Source organism: Panthera uncia, assembly GCF_023721935.1.
Source record: "Panthera uncia isolate 11264 chromosome B3 unlocalized genomic scaffold, Puncia_PCG_1.0 HiC_scaffold_1, whole genome shotgun sequence".
Taxonomy (NCBI): domain Eukaryota; kingdom Metazoa; phylum Chordata; class Mammalia; order Carnivora; family Felidae; genus Panthera; species Panthera uncia.
The window spans coordinates 70,144,725-70,154,114 of NW_026057582.1; the positions used below are offsets into that span (position 1 = coordinate 70,144,725).

Genomic DNA, 9,390 nt, shown 5'->3' on the forward strand with positions numbered 1-9,390 from the left:
TGCACCAGACTGATTCATCAGAAACCCCTAGGATCCAACAGGATCTAGGATCTTTTGGGGAAAGGAACCATACCCCAAAGTACCAGGACCATCTGAACTAGGGTCAGCCTACCTGAACTTGAGAATCCTCAGAGCCAACACCGCACCACACCTCTGAGAATATGCACGGTGCCCTCAGGCCCTGTGGGTTCCAGAGCAAAATCAAGAGGGAAGGTTGCTGTCTCCTGGCCAGAAAAGCCACCCTGGGCTGCGTACCTCTTACTATGTTATTAAAAACAAAACGAAACTCTCTTCAAAAAAGGTGGTCGAGCAGGCTGGAGGCAGCAGCCCTGCAGCAGACACAGAGATGCAGATCTTTGCGGAGACCCTGATGGGCGAGACTATCACCCTTGAAACTGAGCCCATGACACCAGTGAGAATGTCAAAGCCACAATCCAAGACAAGGAGGCCATCCCGCCTGACCAGCAACGTCTGCTTTCTGTGGGCACACAGCTAGATGATGGTTGCACCCTCTCAGACTACAATACCCAGAAAGAGTCTACCCTGCACTTGGCGCTTCACCCGCAGGGTGGCACCACCGAGCCTTCCCTCTGCCAGCTGGGTCCAGAAATACAACTGCGACACGATGGTCTGCCGCAAGAGTCAGGCTCGCCCGCACCCTGCGCTGTCAAGTGCCACAAGACGTAGAGCCACACCAACAACCTGCACCCCAAGAAGAAGATTACATAAGGCTCATCCACCGGCCCTTCCTTTGTCTGCAGGGTGACATCCGGCCTGAGCCCCAAGGCCCGTGGGGCTCAATAAAGTTTTCCTTTCATTGCAAACCAACCAACCAACCAACCAACGAACCTCAGGAAATCCACATCTCGCCTGGTGCAAAAGCTCTCACACGTAGTACACAGTTTCAGTCAATCCTGGCCTCAGGGAAAACCCACGGTGCCCTAGATATGACTAGAGCAGGACACTGTAAGGACTTTCCATCATTCTTCTCTAGACATTCTTTTCCTCTCCCACTATAGCCTCAATGCATAGATTTCTAAATGTTGAGAGTCTGGATCATGCTAATTAGAAATAGTTTATGCCAGGGCACCTGGGTGGCTCAGTCACTTAAGCAACTGAGTTTGACTCACGTCATGATCTCACAGTTCGGGGGTTCCAGCCCTGCATCGGGCTCTGTGCTGACAGCTCAGAGCCTGGACCCTGCTTCGGATTCTGTGTCTCCCTCTCTCCCTGCCCTACCCCTGCTCACACTCTGTCTCTCTCTCAAAAATAAATAAACACGAAAAAAATATTTGTTTAAAGAAATAGTGTATGCCATAACATAACCTGGCAGAGTCAAAGGGCAACAGGATGCCTGTATTTGAGTGTGTCAAAACTGTAGCAAGAGATTGTTCTTTCCATTCTGTCATCCTGTGGAAAAATGTTCCATAGTGACCATCCACAGATGTGTTCAGATGTCTGGTCATCCTAAATCCTTCCCTTTGAAAGCCTAGCATGATGGCAACTTCTTCAACCTTCTGGATAGGGATACTTTATATACTGCACTGGTTATCACAACATAAGGTACAATTTACTGCAGCAGGAAGAAAATAACCAGCGGTCTCAAGATGAAACCCTCATTCCAGTGCATTTTAATACTTACTGTTTTTAAAGCATCGGGGAATCTGCATCTTGCCCACGGCAAAAGTTCACAGAAAATATGATTACACTAATATCAGTGCCAGGTGTGGTTGTCGTCTGCGGGCCAAGGAGCAAAGGCCACATAGAGTCCTAACTGTCCGTATGAAAGGCTACACCTCCCTAAAATTAAAGCCAAGAAACCAGAGCAGAGGAGACAAGTAAATATCCCCTTTCCCCGTGGCACCTCCTGCCTAATGGGAATCGTAGTTAATGATCTGAATCGAAAGCGAAGTCTTGTTTTATGGAATGCTCACTCTTTGTTAAGCAAAGCTGTTTGGGCGAAGGACCATTCTATTGATTTAAAAATTGATTTCTTTTTTCCCCCTTCATATAACTAAAACATGGCTCACAAATCACAGCTCTTTTATTCTTCTGGCCACAACCTAGGCTGAATCTCTCCCAACCTACTCACCGAGGGATGTCTGATGGAGGAAGTAGGAACATTTGGACAGAGATTGTTCAAGATTCTATTAAAGGTTTCAAGTGGCTTCCTTTGAACATTTGGTAATTTATATTTCGAGTCCCTTGGTGTAATTATTGTAATTATCATTAATCATCAACTTCCAGACCCAATCGAAACACAGAACATTGGAAAGGTCAAAGCAATGGAGAATTCTACCAATTCTTCACAGAAGATACGAGGCATTAACATTCTGATGCTCCACTTGTGTGACAAAGATTGTAATGAAAACAGAAAATAGCAAAAGATTAATGTGTTCTCATGATAAGAATCATCATAAGGAAAAGAGAAAGTGGAGCAAACTTAACCCACTCCTGTCACAGAGGCATGGTGATGAGTGGGGTTGAGGCTCAGGGGCGGGCTGTGGCAGCTGGGCCTGACCCTGCCGAAGAAGAGCATGCCTTCCTTCTCTTGTGGAGTAACAAAAGATAAGAAACGAGCTCAGGAGCACAGTAGGTCACATTTTGAACAATTCAGTGGACTCCTGGTTGTCTCTCTGGCTCCTTCCCTAAGTATCTGGCTCCAGATCAGATCACTCACTGGACCTTCGAAGCCATATCACAACCACCTGCTAGAAATCCACCTGCATGTTCAAAACAGGACTCATCATCTCTCCCCCGAACTGAATCCCCCCCGGTGGACAAAATAGGATAGTGCTGAAACGTCAGATTCTGGAGGTGTCCACACCTGTATTCAAATCCCGGTTTGGGCACATAATACATGATCCTGGGGAAGATGCTGGCCTTTTCCATGCCTCCATTTTCCTATTTGTGAAATGTGCTTAATAGGATCTGCTCCACAGTGTTATTTTAAAGATAAAGTGAGGCAATATACTTAAACTACTTAGCACATAGAAAGTGCTCAATAAATGTCAGCTATTTTTACAGTACAATCCCTTTATTATTATGAAGTCCATCTGGTTACTTAAGCAGAAAAAAGATAAGTCTGGGAATTATACTGTATTTCTCCATCTCTGTCAAAATGGGACCAAATTCTGTCAATTGTACTCCCCTAATGTCCCTCAAATCTTTTCTTTCGATTTTCATTGCCTCTGCCTTGACTCAGAACCTTACAACTCTTCCCAGCATGAATTTCATTATCGTCTTCCTGCCTCTATACTTGCCCCATTCTAAGCCATCAGCCACACGGGAGCCGAACGCTCTTCAAAAGCACATAGCATAATGTCCTTCTCCTGCTTAAATTCGCCTGTGGCTTTCCAGTCCTGTAGCCTCAGCTCCGATTCTGTAGGAAGGCACATGAGGCCCCCATGATCCAACCCAGACTCTCTCCTTTCCACCAGTCCCTTCTCTTGGACACCTCCACATTCCCCATGCCCCAGACATGCCCCATGTCCTGCAAGCCCAGCCTAGGCCTCCCAGGCTTTCTCACCTCTTTTGTCAGTTCCTGTTCCCTGCATCTGAAATCAGTGTCCTCCTACATCTGGTCAGCCACTTCTCTCTTTTTTTTTTTTTTTTAAGTTTATTTATTTATTTTGAGAGAGAGCGAGAGAGAGCACAAGCAGGCGAGGGGGAAAGAGAAACCCAAGGAGGCTCTGCACAGGTAGCGAGGAGCCCGATGCAGGGCTCAAACTCACCAACCGTGAGATCGTGACCCGAGGCAAAATCAAAAGTCAGACGTTAACCGACTGAGTCCCCCAGATACCCCTCCGGCCAGCCACTTCTAATCCTCGAATGACTCAGCACGGGCGTCACCTCTCACAAGCTTTCCCTGAGCCTCTTCTCCCTCACATAGTGTTAAATGTCCTCACAACACTGAAAATGCTCTTCTGCCAATACTGAGGTTGGATTTTATTTTACGTAGGTCCCCATCCCCCACTGGGCCCTGAACTCTTAGAAAGCAGACATTGTTCTCTCATCTCTGTGAAGCTGCTTCTTAGCCTTGTGTGTAGCACGTAGGAGATGCACAAAGAATTCTCTTGAGTAAATTCACACATCTTTCTTGTCTCTCTTGCTCTCTACAATTATGAATGAGAAGAGAAGTGAAATAAAATTTAATTACTTCCTTTTTGTTTCTGGTTCACCATTAAGTCGGGAAATGAGTTGAAAAAACTCCTAAAGTTAAAGGGAAAATAAGGATTGTGGATGATCTACACATTTCCAAGATCATTCAGATTCTTTGCATTGGCTGCTGTTAGAAGACAGTAGGGCCCACTGACATGTACCAGCAGGCTGAAGATAATTGTAGTAATTTGCTGAAATGTGTCCCCTTAAATTGCCCCTGTGTAACAGAGAAAGGAATGAGCGACATTATGAAGAAACATTTTAAAAGCTAACTTTTTCATCTGAGCAGAGATGCAGGGGAATTGTCCCCTACGACTGACTAGTTTTCTGGAAGTCCATTAAGGAAGCCAGCAGGGAAAACCATAAAGAGCAGTAATTCTATTTGACAACACAAAGGTAGAGAAGTCAGAGTCCATTCTAGTACCCTACAGAGAGGGTGTGCTGTCTGTCTCTCTGCCGGGGGCAAACAGCCACCATGATGAGAACGGTAGATGCTCTAGCTGGTCCCTCTGTTTGAAGAGTCCCTCTCTTCACTCCTACTAATGTGAGAGGGAGAAGAACTCCTCAGCAGGAGAGAGTCCACTCAGAAGACTCCAGAACACTCCCTGGTACAGAGACCACAGGAGCTTCGTCAGTGGACACTCTCTGGAGCTGGGCTGACCAGGTTGGCTATCTACTGCTGGAGGCAGTGACAGTCAAGAGAAACTAAATCATGGTCAAGGAACAAGACCAAGTTTGTAGCTAGAGAGATAGTACTGAGGTCTGAGGGGAGAAACATGGTCAGAAACGGGAAATGGTAACAACATCAGAAGCCCTGAGTGGGTGTGAAATAGATCAGGGCAAGAGACTCTGGGTGAAGGCTGTGGTTGAAGCAGGGAAACCAGAGGGCAGACTTTCATGAGCTGTGGCCCATGTAGAGTGAGGGTGGTTTGAGTTCTTAAAACAGCTGGTCAGGACAAAGCAGCAGGAGCTCTTTCACAGGAAAAGAAAAATATTAAAATGATTTCAAGTGAACCATTTTCCATAGCACCACAAGGAGGAAATGGAGGGAAATCAGTCATGAAGCTGGAAAGCAAGGGGACATGGCCACACAAAGGAAAAAGGAAAAACTCAGAACCCCAGAAGCTACATAATGAGTGTCCACACTGGGTCAGCAGCTTTAGAGGCAACCATCCTGCCTTCATCTGAAGTGCCTGTAGGCACCTGATGAAAACCCCTATTGGGTTCAGACAATTCCTCCCATTTTCTGTGCAATCCCATCTCACATGTGATCTGGCTTTCCCTCCTCTGTCTATCCCCGCCATACTGACAAATCCATCGGGTGGTCTCCCTTGCCTTGTAATTCATCTCCATAAGATGCTGCCTCTCAGCTCACCTCCTCTGAGCTGTGCATTCCACAGCCCTCATGCTTGTTCAGGTCTCGCATGTATTGCACCCTGACCAGGCCCAGGGCAGAGAGCGGTGTCTCCCCAAGCGTGTGTGCATGTGTTGGAGAAGATGCTCCATAAAAATCCTCAAGTGTAACAAGACAAAACTACTCATAGCTCGAGAAGGAAATGATTTATGGTCGTTGTTAAAGAAAACCAAGTTTCGAGGAGCTGGATGGCTCGCCGAGAGCCTGTACGTGCATCTGATATGTAACAAAGAGCTTTCTGCAATACATTCCATGGTGTACTTGATACCAAATCCTTCATGGAAACAAAATAAGATCTCCAGAGAATGGAAGTAAGGTGAATTCCAGGAACACGGGAAGTCCTGGGCATGAAAATGAGTCATAGAGGAATAGGATATTCATCCATAACTCCAAATGATAAGAAGGATTTGGGCTGAAAAAAGAACACACACATTAGAAATAATAGGACTGGGGATGAGGAAGTTATGTCTCTTTCAAATGGAAATTTCCAGTTGAGCTCATCAAGACAACTTAAAAACAAATATAGAGGAACACTCTCAGATTTAACTGTGTAGCTAGTAACTCTGGAAGGGTGATGTCCAAGAAAGGCAGGTAGAGTTAATAATATCCAATTATTCTGGATTTAAAAAATACTTGAAAAGGAGTCACAGTCAATTTTGAAAACCTAATTAATGATAAGTAAAACAAAGTTGAAATTATCAGGAAGACAAAAGAATAAACAATAAGATGTCACTAAGACTTGATGATCTGATGACCATGATTAAAATGCCAGTTGAAATGTACATCCTGTTGATTATGAATAAGCTCATTAGAAGGAAGTGTTAGTGGGGCACCTGGGTGGTTCAGTCCATTGAGCACCCATCTGATTCTTGATCTTGGCTCTGTCATGACCCCAGGGTCATGGGATCAAATCCCACATGGAGCTCCTTGTGAGTGTGGAGCCTGCTTGAGATTCTCATTCTCTCTCTCTGTCTTTCTCTCTCCCTCTGCCTTTCTCCCCCTCTCCCCTACTTATGCTCTCTCTCTCTCTCTCTCTAAAATAAAAAAAGAAAAAAGGAAATGTTAGTCTCATTCTCTATAGTCTAAAAGGGGATATCCACCTCACCCCACTTCCTCCAGTGGCTATTAGAGGGGTTGACAGCGTAAACAGTAGTGGGCTACTGGGATGCATTCTGCCATCTCAGCAAACCCAGTTCTGGCCCCTGAGTTTTAACGGAACCAGAGAGATTGTGTGGGTAGGTACTGAGCCCAGGTGAGAAGAGCATAAACCCGGAGCCGTGTGAAATTAATAACCAGTATCAGCACCGAAAACAAACCATGTGAGTTACAGAAATATTCAAAAGATGATGTGCATACAAAGGGTAACAGAGCCCATTTGGATTCTGAAGGAGAACAAAAGCTATAGGAACTCATACAGTGGTTAAGAACGTGGCCTCTGAAGGTAGATTGTCCGGGTTCAAATCCCCATGAATTACCAGCTGTACACTTTTGGGCAACTTATGCAACCTCTTTACACCTTGCAAATGTCTTTGTAAAGTAGTGATAGTAATAGTACACATTCCTTAGGCTGTTACAGATTAAGCAAGTTCAATCATAGAAAGCACTTTGGAAAATATGGGGCACGAGACAAGCTACCTACTTGCTACCATTGTTATCCAGTACAGATAATACATCTTAGAAATCTAACCATGAAGCAAAAGCCAACATGAAACTCAGGGGCTTGTTAACAGGTCTTGGCAACATTAATTGAATCAATTACTAATTTTAAGTGCAAACAATATGTTGGGCATTTTGCTAGGTACTTGAGACATTACAGTAAATGATGAGATCATATAAAGGAGCTAGAGGGATTGTATATCCATCAATCTAGGTATAGAAGTGAGCTGGAGAACTTTTGAAAATTAAGCGTTCTCTTTTTTTTTTTTTCCTCCTTTCCTGGAAAACCGAATCCAAAAGCCACTGGGTGAGACAATCCAAGCTGGTGGTTGGAAAGAGCCAGGATTTCCTAAAGCTGGGGGTTAGAGTCTTTAAGATTGAGAAAGGGGAGGTTCAAGAGGGTGGTTGTCATGGGGTATCAGAGCCTGGCTAGGATGAGAAGGGCATCCAAGAGAGAGGTGTGGACCACAGCAAGATGTCACACACAGAATGGGGTGAACAGGGCATTGCACACAGAGGGATTGACCAAGGCAGTAAGTATACTGAGGCTGAGGGGAACCAGGTTTCTCACTGATCAACAAAGTTACAAATAAAGAGAGAACACTAGAGTAAACCCTGAAACACTGGCCTGGAACTGGATGCATCCATGTGAACTCTGATTTTCCACGTACACAGATAAATGTAGAAATAAATAGAGATCAATTGCCAACAAGATACCCCATCACCCTCTCATACTTTAGTGTATGTTTCCTACAGAGACATTCCACATAATCCAATCAAGAAAGACAGGTTTTCCTTCAGGTTTTAAGGAACCACAGCAGTGCAGATCTGTGAATGCAACCAGCCTTGGGTCAGGGCCCAGAGCAGAAAAAGAGGGGGAAAAACCAATCTCCCCCACTCTCTCAGTCACAGGACAGGAGCCTTTTGTTCCAGTTGTCTGCCCAGAAAGACTGGCTTCTCCCAGATTGTGCTGCCTGCACCCACTGCCAATTCCCTGATTTGGCCTGCTCTTGGGTCAAACCTGGAAGAAAAGGAGTCCATGGGGAAGGAACCCACCCCTCCTTTACTCCTTGTTCTTTAAGGTTGAACTTTCCTCTTCATTCCAGCTGCTACTGTTTACACTTCTACCCTTGGGAAACTGGGTTTTTTGTTTGGGATTTTGGTTTTGTTTTGTATTGTAACCAGTCTTTACTTGTTACCACCGGAAGTCATAGACTTTATAGGCCCTACTCCATCTTGGCAGAAATCCCGGCATCTTTTCTACATCTGTCAGCAGGGAAGGCCAGCTTCCTGGATGTGCTATCTGTGCAGTCACATGGGGCTCAAGGCATAGGAGGACCCTATGCTTGCTTTAATGCTCTGTTGCTGCCATCTTGAAATCCTTAATCATTTTACCAACCTGTATGAGTGAAGTTCAATGGAAATGGAGCACATACATGGGCTTAGGAGATCCACACAATATGCAATGTGCACTACTGTTTCGTGCTAGCCCCATTAGCATGGAGCATTCATGATGTCTTGTGAGTACATGATCAGCATATTATATCTATAACTGACACCTCCAAGAGGCCATACTTCCTGTTAGAAGCACAACTTTCTTTGAACACAGAAAGAAGACAATGATGTTTTAAGAAACCCAAATGACCAAAGAAACCTGTCATGCCATTTTTATGTTATTTCCCTATTAGCCTACAACTGACACCGAAAATGATGGCTTAGGAAGAAAGAGAAAGACAATAGTTCCTTTATGAAACAGTGCCTTTACTGTCACTCCATTTTTACTTATCAGTAGGGCAAAGTAGAGAGTATGGGTAGAATGTGGACAAAGAAAGAAGTGAAATAAAAACAGCTGAGTTAGTTTTGTGTGGCATGTCCTCTAACGTGGTAAGAACAAAATACATGTGCGTGTACAAATTGTGTAATTTCGGTGATTCTGCATAACAGTTTAATGCTCTTATATGTGCATTTAAAACTGGCATTGCACAATATAAAGGTAAATGGTAAAATTGATGCTAATAATTTAACATTTTAATTTTTTAACTTAGAATAATGTTAAATAGCAAATAAAAAATACTATGACAAGTTGAGAGTTCACAGAAGAAAGGAAAAAGTTTTGTATTTAGTTACTTTTCCTGGTACTTCTTTCCTGACTTTTGAAC

At 44.3% G+C, this 9,390-nt stretch overlaps 1 pseudogene; it reads left to right on the forward strand.

Moving 5' to 3' along the window:
• Positions 1 to 346: 346 nt before the first annotated feature.
• LOC125910329 (ubiquitin-like) lies at positions 347 to 729 on the forward strand (annotated as a pseudogene).
• The last annotated feature ends 8,661 nt before the right edge of the window (positions 730 to 9,390 follow it).